At 39.2% G+C, this 12,156-nt stretch overlaps 1 protein-coding gene and 1 long non-coding RNA gene across 8 annotated transcripts in view; one reads left to right on the forward strand and one right to left on the reverse strand.

Annotated features, from left to right (window-relative positions):
- RARB (retinoic acid receptor beta) overlaps window positions 1–12,156 on the reverse strand; it is a 490,600-nt gene that overhangs the window by 368,038 nt on the left and 110,406 nt on the right. The window lies entirely within an intron of this gene.
- LOC128330699 (uncharacterized) lies at window positions 1,968–11,117 on the forward strand. 2 transcript variants are annotated; one of them, XR_008310212.1, is made up of 4 exons: window positions 1,968–2,054; window positions 4,276–4,384; window positions 5,415–5,485; window positions 10,595–11,117. It is a non-coding gene; the product is annotated as an uncharacterized LOC128330699 (long non-coding RNA). The 2 variants fall into 2 exon arrangements; XR_008310213.1 differs by lacking the exon at window positions 1,968–2,054 and adding an exon at window positions 2,097–2,419.

The following is a 12,156-nucleotide window of genomic DNA, read 5'->3' on the forward strand; positions in this document are numbered from 1 at the left end:
TGCACATCCCTAATCTATGCATTCAAACACTGTTGTGAAGTTTCAAAGCATGTCACTACAGAGTCAGGTTTACAGGAGCGCTCTCATGGATTGGACAGGAGTAGAGTTCACACAATTATCTAAACAAGACTTTTGAAAACAGAAGTACCCCTGCTAACCGGGCAAAGAGGCACCTTTTAATGTGGTGATTCTCTTTATTTAGCAGGGGGAGAGTAACTGGCCCTATCCAGCCCCAGCACAGTACTTCCAGTGACTGTTACTGGTGTCTGTCTTATGTTTATTTTTAGATTGTGAGCCCTTTGGGGACAGGGATCCATTTTGTTTATCTTATTTGTTATTTCTCTGTGTGAACCACCCTGAGCCATTTTTGGAAGGGCAGTATAGAAATCGAATGAATGAATGAATGAATGAATGAATGATTCATTTGAGCACACTGATCGAGGGCAGAAGGTTCATTCTGTAATGCCAAATACAGTTCAATTCACACAAATGATCTATGTTTAATGTGGCTTACCAACATTAGCATGATTGAGTGAACACACACCAAGGCAGGAATCTCATAAGAACATAAGAACAGCCCTGCTGGATCAGGCCCAAGGCCCATCTAGTCCGGCATCCTGTTTCACACAGTGGCCCACCAGATGCCTCTGGAATCCAGAGGCACGAGTTGAGGGCATGCACTCTCTCCTGCTGTTACTCCTCCGCAACTGGTACTCAGAAGCATCCTGTCTTTGAGGCTGGAGGTGGCCTGTAGCCCTCTGACTAGTAGCCATTGATAGACCTCTCCTCCATGAAGTCATCCAAACCCCTCTTAAAGCCATCCAGGTTGGTGGCTGTCACCACATTCTGTGGCAGAGAGTTCCACAAGTGGATCACGCATTGTATGAAACTATACTTCCGTTTGTTGGTCCTAGACCTCCCAGCAATCAATTTCATGGAGTGACCCCTGCTTCTAGTGTTGTGTGAGAGGGAAAAGAATCTCTCTCTCTCCACTTTCTCCACACCATGCATGATTTAATAGACCTCTATCATGTCTCCTCACAGTTGTCTTTTTTCTAAACTAAAAAGCCCCATGTGTTGTAGTCTTGCCTCATAAGAAAGGTGTTCTAGGCCCCTGATCATCTTGGTTGCCCTCTTCTGTACCTTTTCCAGTTCTACAATGTCCTTTTTAAGATGTGGTGACCAGAATTGTATGCAGTACTCCAAGTGTGGTCGCACCACAGTTTTGTATAAGGGCATTATAATATTAGCAGTCTTATTTTCAATCCCCTTCCTAATGATCCCTAGCATGGAATTGGCCTTTTTCACAGCTGCCGCACATCGAGTCGACACTTTCAATGAGCTGTCCACCACGACCCCAAGATCCCTCTCCTGGTCAGTCACTGGCAGCTCAAATCCCATCAGCATATGGGATCTGAGCTGATCTCATATTCATCTTGGGCCATAAAGCACCTGGATTCACACAATCACACTAATGCTTGTAATGAACATTAAACCTAGATTCAAAGTATTGGGTTAATCAGGCCATAGTTTGTCATTATATGTGAAATGAACCATGATTCAAGGATACGAGGAAGGAAATGTAATATGAGAAGCATCTCACATAGCCCAATTCTGAACACATTATGGTAAGTTATATTTAAATCCTAACTATAATCTATATATATAATTCAGTATCCAGATATATATAAGGTGTATCTGTGGCTAATCCCGTGTATGGCAGCTCTCGCAAGCGTTCACAAACAGAAGCACCATGGTGAATGAGCAGTGAAGATTCCATATGCAGATAGGGAGGAGGAACCTGTGAGAGCAGAAGCACCGTGGTGAATGAGCAGTGAAGATTCCATATGCAGATAGGGAGGAGGAGCCTGTGAGAGCAGAAGCACCATGGTGATTGGGCAGTGGGGATTCCATCTGCAGATATGGAGGAGGAGCCTGCGGCACCCCGTGATGTTTGGGCAGTGGGGATTCCATATGCAGATAGGGAGGAGGAGCCTGTGATGGTTAATGTCAGTTGGAATGCAACTGTTACAAGTCAGAAGATGTTCTTGATTGTAAGAATCTATATCTATCTACGGGCCTAGTAAACCATTGCTACTGTTTGGGGCTACCAAGGCCATTGACAGAGGCAGGCAGGCAGGCAAGGGACTGGCCCTGGCCTGTCAGCAGCCTGAGAGGAATGAGCGGCCATGGCAGTGATGGCACCAAGGAAAGGCCCAGTCAACCGCAGCTGCTCCTGTGAGGAGGAGCAGGAGTGGGGCTCGGGTGAGGAAGTCTCTGGGGATAGGAGGCTGCAACTTGGCCAATAGGTGCCAGCAATGTTGTAGCCACGACCAAGAGGGGTGAGGGGGATGGAAGCAACTGGATGGAAGAGCAGGAGCAGGAGTGCAGCTCAGCTGAGGGCGGAGAGATCTCTGAGGTGAGGGGGCTGTGGCAGGGGGTGAAGGGAGCAATCAAGTACTAGCATACAGATGCTCCGCGCGGGTTAAGCTAGTTATTAATTAATGTTCTATTGAGCTGAAGTATATACAGAATCACAGAACTAACCCTGAACAATGATGAAAGGTTTCTAAGTCATGTATGTATAAATACCTCTTCTCATAAATACTACTAACTGCTATTTTTTGGTTTTTGTATAGCAGTTTGAAACTATAAGGGATAAAAACATAATTCACATTCATAATTAATAGCTTTCAGATTATCAAAGTGTGACATACAATTAACATACGCACACTGGAGACCATTAAATGCAGTTTAGCCCACTTATACAAAGTGAAATTAGCTTTTATGAGCAAGATGTTTCTAAGACATCATGGCATTTAACACTTCTGTGAAAATGAGCTTCTTTCCACATGCTCCCATATGAAAATAAGAAGTATTCTGAAGTAAGCATTAACACCCGGGAAAAGGTACATTGTTGCTCTCCGTTTTCAGTATGGCCCCATAAGTTATTCCCTTTCTCCAGTGCCAGTATATATTTCAAGAAACAAATCCTGAATGCTTTTAATACCCAGAATAGATAGTTCTGTCTTTTAGTAAACAGGCATATCAGAATTGAACATCCATTGCAGCACATATTCCGATCAACCAGCATATCCTGCTTAACCTTGTTTCCATTCTTCATTCTATAAAGTACTTTTGGAATGATGTATGCATTACATGGCTGTTAAAATAATGAAATTCATTTATCTATAAATGTCACACCTGAAACACTTCCTAGGACCCCCCTTTATTATTAGTTCAAATTGAGAGAAAGATGCATAGCCACTGCCTATTTTGTAATGATTATCTGCTAAGCCATTACAGCAGTAAGTGTTAGATTCATGTACTTTATTCTGATGTGCTGACACGTTTGATTGAATTATGACACACTGATTAACTTCAAATTCCATTTGTAATAAAGTACTGCCTTTTACACAACTATATCTTTGTCAAAGCCTATGTAGCTTCTAGCATGCTAAGTCACCAGAACATATGAAATCACCTTATACCATATCAGCCAATCTCCGGCTCTAGCTCAGCATTGTCTATACAGTATTAATTAACAGGGACTCTCTGGAGTTTCAGACAAGAGCCTTTTACAACTTTACCTGGAAATAAAGTGTGCCATCGAGTCAGTGCCGACTCCTGGAGACCACAGAGCCCTGTGGTTGTCTTTGGTAGAATACAGGAGGGGTTTACCATTGCCATCTCCCCCTGTATTGCTGCTGCCAGATATAGGTGTTTCCCATAGTCTAGGAAACATACCAGCGGGGATTCAAACTGTCAACCTCTGGCTTGCTAGTTAATTTATTTCCTCGCTGTGCCATTAGGTGGAAATACCAGGGATTAAAACAGCTAATCTAACACTGAGTTTCAGGCCTATCCTCCACCTCCAACCTGACTGAACATGCCTATGTACACAGAAACACTGAAGACCTAAGACCACCATGTAAGGCTTGTCTATGGGCTTTTGCCCAGGAAGATATAGGGAAATGGAGGTGAGGGGCCCACAGTCAGAGTTCCTCCTCCGCCAGTTTCTATAATAAGTAAGGAATCGGACACGCTGATCATGTCCTGCTCTGAAGAAGTAGGGATTGATGGGTTTCTGTAGCCTTTTTCAGTTGTTTAAAGAAAGGGGGAATGTTGTATCAAGAGTATCATGTCCTGAGAGTACATCCTGAAACTCCGCCACCAACTGACATGCTCAGAAGTCCCACAATTGGAACGTTGGGGTGCCGTAGCATTTTGATCTCAGAAATGATGTGTACATGGTTACAGTGGTTGTCTCTTCAGACAAATGCCAAAGGTATGGACAGCGCAGGGGTGAGGCTTCTGAGGAGGAACGTCTACTCCATGTCTACTCCATGGTGGGGCTTGCAGGCACATTCTCGTGACACTGTATGTGAGTACAGCATTTGTTTCCCTCCCCCCCCCTTTTTAAACTGAAGAGTACTTCTGTTTCCATTCCATCCAAACTTCCTGTGGTTTCCTTTGATTTCCATCCCACCAATTTTCACTAAGAATCCCCAGCTTTTTTAAAGTGAAAATTACTAGAAAAATCAGTAGAAAACAAAAATATTTGCATATGTATTTCATCAAGTATTTCATGTGTTTCCTACCCAAGCAGCTGGTGTGATAATCTGTTGCAAACTATACATTTACTACTTGGTTTTTATGCAACCATATTGTCCTGGACCAATTCGAACTAGGTTTTGCCTTTCCTTCTTTCTACCATAGAAGATCTGGCCATCTTCCAAAACATTCTTGCCTGTAGGATGGTCACATTTTCCCTGTTCCTGCATCTGTACCTTTAACAGCAACTGACAGGAGGAAATTAAGCAGATAAAGCTTTTCTCATCACTTTATCTCCTTGCTAAGAAAAGCTTCAGCTGCTTAATTTCTTTGTGTCAAGCTGCTGTTAAAGGCATATATTTCTATTAAATTTAAGATAAATACGTTTTGCAGTAGAAAATAGCTTTTCTGAGGGGAAAGAAGCTCAGAAACAGGATCTCATCAGAGAGATACCCAATAATGCATTATACCTAAGCCATCTTTCCTTTTGAAATTTATTTTCCAAAATTAATACCTCCTACATCTCATTTTGGTAGAACAAAGCCACCATGTTGATGAACTTTGCGTACAAGAATATTAAATTTCAAGCACATCCATCTTATCTTGAGGTGATTCACCAGGGAATGTAATATTCTATTTGTTTTTCTATTGATCTGGCATCTAAATACAGCTTTCATCTTCTTAGAAAATGAGAACTCCAAAGACTCAGCAAATCTCACTGTTAAAATGCTTCTATTGAAGTGTAAAGATTAAGATACAGGGATAAATATGTTTCAAAAACTCCTACAATGTATGAATATGCCATATATTGGCCTGGACATGCCACTGGCTAATGATCCATCTTACTACCATTTTACTAGGTTGAGAATGCAACTAAATTGGCTCATGGGAAAAAGTCCTGTAGGCAATAAGCAAAAACCTGCCACCTAAGGTAAGTAGTAACTGATAAAAACTAAGAAACAACAGGAGATGGAAGGCAGCAAACATTTGCTGAGAATCTTCTGTCATAAAGGTGGGGAATAGCACATGAAGAGTTAAGATGGAAAGCAAATAAAATAGAAAGAGAGATATAATTGCAATTTAATTGGTTTGTCAAGTGATGGGACAAAACTAAGTTAAAATCTATTGTAGTTCTTTTCAGCTGAACAGAGCCACCGTGGCTTAGTAGTGCAAATCTAACACTGGCTCCCTTTAATCATGGATGGGAAATTGGGAGTGAACCTTAGGAACATGCATGCCTTTCTTCTAGACTTAGTAATATGCATCCCTCTGCACTCCAGAGACAATTTTTTAATTCATATCTTATCTATAGTTGATTAAAACATCAGCACTGATCTTAATCCAAATCAAACCAAGGTTAAAAAAGCAGCTTCAGATCTTAGTGAAATGGGAGCCAAATATAATATATGAATATTTTAATACAGTAGTGATAAAATTGTATGGTTTAAAAACACTACCCAACTATATAAAAGGTTATAAATATAAATCTCAATAACACCAATACAAAATGGTCATCGAGGTACTCTCCATAGTAAATCCAATAGTTCATATTCAAAATAGCTAAAATGGGAGAAGTGTACTTAATGTTCCCAGTATTGTGCTGTAGTTGGAGGATGAAACATCGTATCACGATCTTGCCAGCATCTGATCTCTCCTGTATTTTTGCCAGACGCATTTCAACTGTATTAAGTCTTCTTTAGTGGCAATTGTATACTATTGTTAGTCTCCACCCAACCTAAGGCTTGGACTTCTGTTAGCTTCTGCCTGTTAGCTGAAGGGAGAATACATCTGGCAACAATACAGGAGAGATCAGATGCTGGCATGATCACATTATGATGCTTCATCTTCCAACTAAAGCATAATACTGGGAACATTTATGCACACTTCTCCCATTTGATCGACAATTCTGAATATGAACTATTGTATTTAATGCGGAGAGTACCTCGATGATCATTTTGTATTGGTTTCATCGAGATGTATAGTTATATTTTTAATGATCCAGTTTTATAATCTTTTGTATAGTTGGACAGTGTTTTTAAATCATACAATTTTATCACTATTATCTTAAAATATTAATATATTATATTTGGATTCTTTTTTGATGCTCCTACATATCGCTGAATCCAAATAGAGTTTTGTTCCCTTAGTGAATACAATTTGTCACTTGTATTCCTAGCCTCTAACCACTATCCCACTGCATCTTGAGCATTGAAGAACTCTCCTTTTGTCCTTCATTTTTCTACCCATCTTTTCATTAGTGTTACATCCCAATGAGTTTAACTGTCAAATGCAAATGTAAAATTAAGCCAACAGAGTCAAAATCTAGTTGAGGGCAATAGGTCCCTAAGCCAGATCATCTCCCTCCTGCAGCCTTAGTATGGGGGGAGAAAACTGTGGTCTTGAGCTTGAGTTTAGTTATGTCAGGCAAGGACATTAGGAAAGATTCCCAATTATGCAGAGAGGATGTCCTCAAAATTTCAATGAATTTTTCCAGGTCTCCATTTGTTACAATAATGGTCCAAGAACCTGAAATAAAACTATGAACTTTATCCCAGAAATTGGCAAATATCAATGGCAGAATGCTCGCAAAGCCTATTAACCTACCTACAACTTACTGAAATTGGGATACATGTCTTTGAACAGTAAAGAGGCAAACAAGTGATAGAGGTTTCACTGAAATGCAAAGAAAGATGAATCCCCCCACCCCCAAAGAAGGCTGATAATAACCCGTGAAGAGCAGGTATTTTCTCCTACCAGCAAGTAGTTAGTCTGTTGTGGCTAGCACATCTTTAATCATAATAACAAGTTCTTTAGTAAGCATGATAAAATAGGTCATAACTGCTACTGGTTTCAATTGTCATTTAAATCTTTGCCTGAAAGATTGCTAGCATTCCTAGCACAGAAGTTTGCATTCCTAGTCTTGCTAGAACACATGATCTGAAACAGATACAGCTCTGATACATTTGTTTGCTAAAATAGAATGATATGCTTTAAATCTGTACATTCTTAAATACTCAATCTGTAGTACAGTCATAAACTGTCAGTATGTCTCACAGAATGCTAGATTCGGGTCTGAATCGAATCGTGCCTGATTTCACTTGGATCAATTCGAGATTCAGATTCCTCCTATTAATTCCCCCAGATTCCCAACTTTCTTTCTTTTTTTTAAGCTAAGCTCTAGCCCTTGTAGAAGTGTAGTTATGGAGCAAAATGTGTGGTCACTATTTTTCAAGTGTTTGGGTTCTTTGGTGTATTATAAATTTTCCTCAATGAATCCCTATGAGGATTCATTACACACCTTCATTTCTTCTATTCATTTTGAATGTCTTTGGACAGTGCCAACTGTCAACTGCCATGTGCCAACTACACCCCCCTTCCACCAACAAGGCAGTGGGGTACTACTCAGTTTATGTTCCAGATTTTTTTTCCAAGTGTTTAGACTCTTTGGTGTCTAATAACCTTTACTCATAATGAATCATTACACACCAAAGAGTCTAAACACCTCAAAAATTCCTAAAATATAAACTGAGTACCCAGTAGCTTGTGGTTTTGGGGGTAGTTGGCACATTGGATGCCACTAATTCCCCACCCCCACAAGCAAAGCAGTGGGGTAAAAATGAACAGAAAAATTTGGTGTGTAATAAAGACACAAAAGAATCCAAACACTTCGAAAATTCCTAAAAAATAAACTGAATACCCATGTGTGGGGAGTGGGGGTGGGTTTAGTTGACACACAGCAGTTGACAGTTGGCACTGTCCAGTGACAGTCAAAATGAACAAAAGAAATTAAGGTGTGCAATGAATTCTCATAGGGATTCATTATGAGGAATAGTTATTATACACCAAAGAATCCAAACACTTAAAAAATAGTGACTGCACATTTTGCTCCATAACTCCACTTCTACAAGGGCTAAAGCTTAGCTTTTTTTTTTTTTTTTAAAGAAAGCTGGGGATCCATGTTAGGGTTAGAATAGGGTGACTTCAAATCCCCATTATTTCTTTTGGCGGAAATATACAAAATCAATAATAATAATAATAATAATAATTATTATTATTATTATTATTATTACTATTTTTTCGATTTCTATACCGCCCTTCCAAAAATGGCTCAGGGCGGTTCACACAGAGAAATAATAAATAAATAAGATGGATCCCTTTCCCCAAAGGGCTCACAATCTAAAAGAAACATAAGATAGACACCAGCAACAGTCACTGGAAGTACTGTGCTGGGGGTGGATAGGGCCAGTTACTTTCCCCCTGCTAAATAAAGAGAATCACCACAGTAAAAGCCAGCATAGTGTAGTAGTTAGAGTGCTGGACTAGGTCCGGGGAGACCCAAGTTCAAATCCCCATTCAGCCATGATACTAGCTGGGTGACTCTGGGCCAGTCACTTCCCTCTCAGCCTAACCTACTTCACAGGGTTGTTGTGAGGAGAAATTCAAGTACGTAGTACACCGCTCTGGGCTCCTTGGAGGAAGAGTGGGATATAAATGTAATAATAATAATAATAATAATAATAATAATAATAATAATAATAAAAAAAAAATAATAATAATGGTGCCTCTTTGCCAAGTTAGCAGGGGGTAATAAAAACTAAGAAAAATAATTAAAAATCAACCAAGTGTACCACTGCCTTGAAATCTGGGTGGTAGGTGGTGCCTATGGGGACCTACCCACCACCACATTTGGTGCCCCTAGTACCTTTATAAGTTGTCCAAATTGATCTGAATCTGAATCAAATCCAAATAGAATCTGGGGTGATTCGGGGGACAGATTTGGACACAAACAAATCAGGAGTGCTTCTATTCAGGCACAAATTGAATAAAAAAAATCAGTTAGTGCACATCCCTAATATATAAACACATGAATGTAGAAAAATCCTTATTTATTCAGAAGTAAACCCCCACTGTATTAAATGGAATTTATTCCTAAGGAAGTATGTACAGGACTGCAACGTTAGGATATGTAATGTCACTGCAACATTTTTCTCATTTCCAACTTTAGTTCCTTGTGCAAAATTGCAGTCAAGCATATTCCTGACCCACTTACCTAGTTAGAGAAGATATAGTTCTAAAAGGTTCAGTAAGTTCTTATATTTGTCACATGCAACATCTTATACTACAGTGAAGCAGAATGTGGAAAAACACCATTTGAAGGGATGACAACCACCCACCCTAATACTAAAAGTACTCTTCCACTTAAGTCACAACAACAAAAGGGCATACCATTCTTTAAGGGAATATGACTAGAGGACAATGATGGTTATTAAAATGATTCCTCATCCTTTCCACTTTATTGAGGCAGCCTATCCTCTTAAGTATTTTCATCTCCTTCAGTGCAATAATGAGTTTACCCAAATATACGATGAAGATATTGATCACAACTCGACCTCAGAGGAGGCCTATTTGATAACAAATGGAATAAGTTATTACTCACGGAGGGTTGCCTTTATACCAAATTGATATCCATATTAAGATATATATTTTAGTTAACATATTCATGAGTAGATCTGCCTTCAAAATTCCAATGCCAAATAATGCACACTACACCTTCAGAACCATGCAGAGGCAGCTGCTTGACACACTGCTTATCTCCATGCAGTACTGCACACTTCCATGTATATGGCGGCCTCCTTTACAGGAAGCATGTGGGGACGCCCTTTACAGGGAGACAGGCACACTGTGAGCAGCCAGCTCCATGCAGTTCCAAAGGGTGGTATGCATTATTGGCTTTGAATGTTTCTAAGCATGGCCCTACGTGTGAGGTTATCATAACACAATAGGTCCAAAGCTTTAATGAAATCAAGAAATTCACTGCATTGCAAATAGAAGGTCTGACGTGAACTTTGTTTTAAGTAACTATATCTTTGACATTTTCATGTGGAAGACACTACTGTAGATAGAATGGGCCCCAACATGTTTCTAAAATGCTGTTACTGAATACTATTCAAACATCACTGAAATGCCATTAGGGATACTGTAAAATACTGAGCCAAATTTCTATTTGCATACTGATTTTGTTAAACCTTTAAAACATCAGTTTCAGTGTTCCCTGACAGAAGCAATGGTAAACAGGAGACCATATTTTCAGAGTGTGACTGTGTCAACTTCCCATTGACGTCAAAGGCCAGATCTTTTTCGGTGACTCTATAAACAACTGTGATTAGGAAGCTAGTATAGAAGTACACAGCCTGTAATGAGCAAAATTCTGCAACAGGAGGGAAGAAGTCCATCTCTGGGCACAAAATTTTGACAAGTTATAGTGTAAGTAAATATTTGCTAAAAAACATGAGTATCACATTGGTTTCAACCTTCTGATAAACAGAGACTTGCTGTTTCCCAGGAAGGAGATGAGAGTTTTGTAAAGCAGGAAAATTCTCAACTCAACCCTCAATACAATACCTTAAAAAATATCTTAATATGCAAACTAGGAGACAGCAAAGAAGAAAAATGCACAGCTACCAGACTGCATCCCTGGAGTCATCAATTTCGTTTTTTAACGAAAGGCAGTATAGAAATGTAAAAATAAATAAATAAATAAATAATAAAATTCAATTTTAAATGTACAATCAGTTAAAGTATTTGTCTATTTTCAAATCAGCATTTGTTTTGTGAAAGAGGGCCATTTAGAATAATACTCTGATCAGCTGTTTTTAAAGCTTGGGGAGACGCATGGGCACAAACGTCTTCCCGCACCTAGTTCTGCTCCTTAATCACAAAAGGGGCATGTTAGTATGAATTGCCCATCAATATGTGGTTTTAATACTACTTGAATGTAGTATTTATAAAAAGCACATTGAGAGATGGCTCAGATTAACACACACAATTAGACATTTGTGGGATGGTGTGTTGGATGACAGGCAGGTGTCACTTGTGCTCCTCTTCTGTGAGTTTAAAAAGGATGGACAAAGTATTGTTCAAATGGAACCAAAATATCATTGGTATCAAGAGCTAATCATGACAGTGAAAAGCACAAAGGAGTTAGATTTATAGACATATGTTGTTATAGATCCAGCTACCTTAAACTATAAATATGCATATAAGTGCTCATCATGCCTAGATGATTCCATCAAGCAACTTAGTGAAAGTTTTGTACAAATAATACAGAATTACTTGTTTGCACTAGAGTTGGCACTGAAATTTCATACAAAGTGAAATTTGGAATGAATTTCTAGGCTCTCCCAAGGCAAAGCATTTGAGAATTTTCAAGGGAAGTAAACCGTTTTCATGAAACAAATGCATTTGTCAGAGGGCTTCTGCACATCTCTAGCTTGTACATAGCTAGACAGGTCAAATATCTGACGTTTTAAAAGTTCAATCCACATAAAGTAAAGTTAAAGTTATTAATCAAGCCTTTTTGCCTCCAGCAAAAAGGACAACAGGAAATGTGTGAGCTATTAAAAGAATCCAAATGTGATGCAGGAAAAGAATAACCTTGTGTCCTTTTGGATCTAGATAATACATTTTTCTTCTCCATTATACAACTTCTTCACACTAAAGGATGCATCATTTAAAAGGTATCCACATACCCAAAGAGAGGCCCAGAGCTGAATACTAAGGGGAAGAAGGACAGAATTTGTTAACTTCCACATCTACAGCTAT

Source organism: Hemicordylus capensis, chromosome 6 (genome assembly GCF_027244095.1).
Source record: "Hemicordylus capensis ecotype Gifberg chromosome 6, rHemCap1.1.pri, whole genome shotgun sequence".
In the NCBI taxonomy this organism is placed as follows: Eukaryota; Metazoa; Chordata; class Lepidosauria; order Squamata; family Cordylidae; genus Hemicordylus; species Hemicordylus capensis.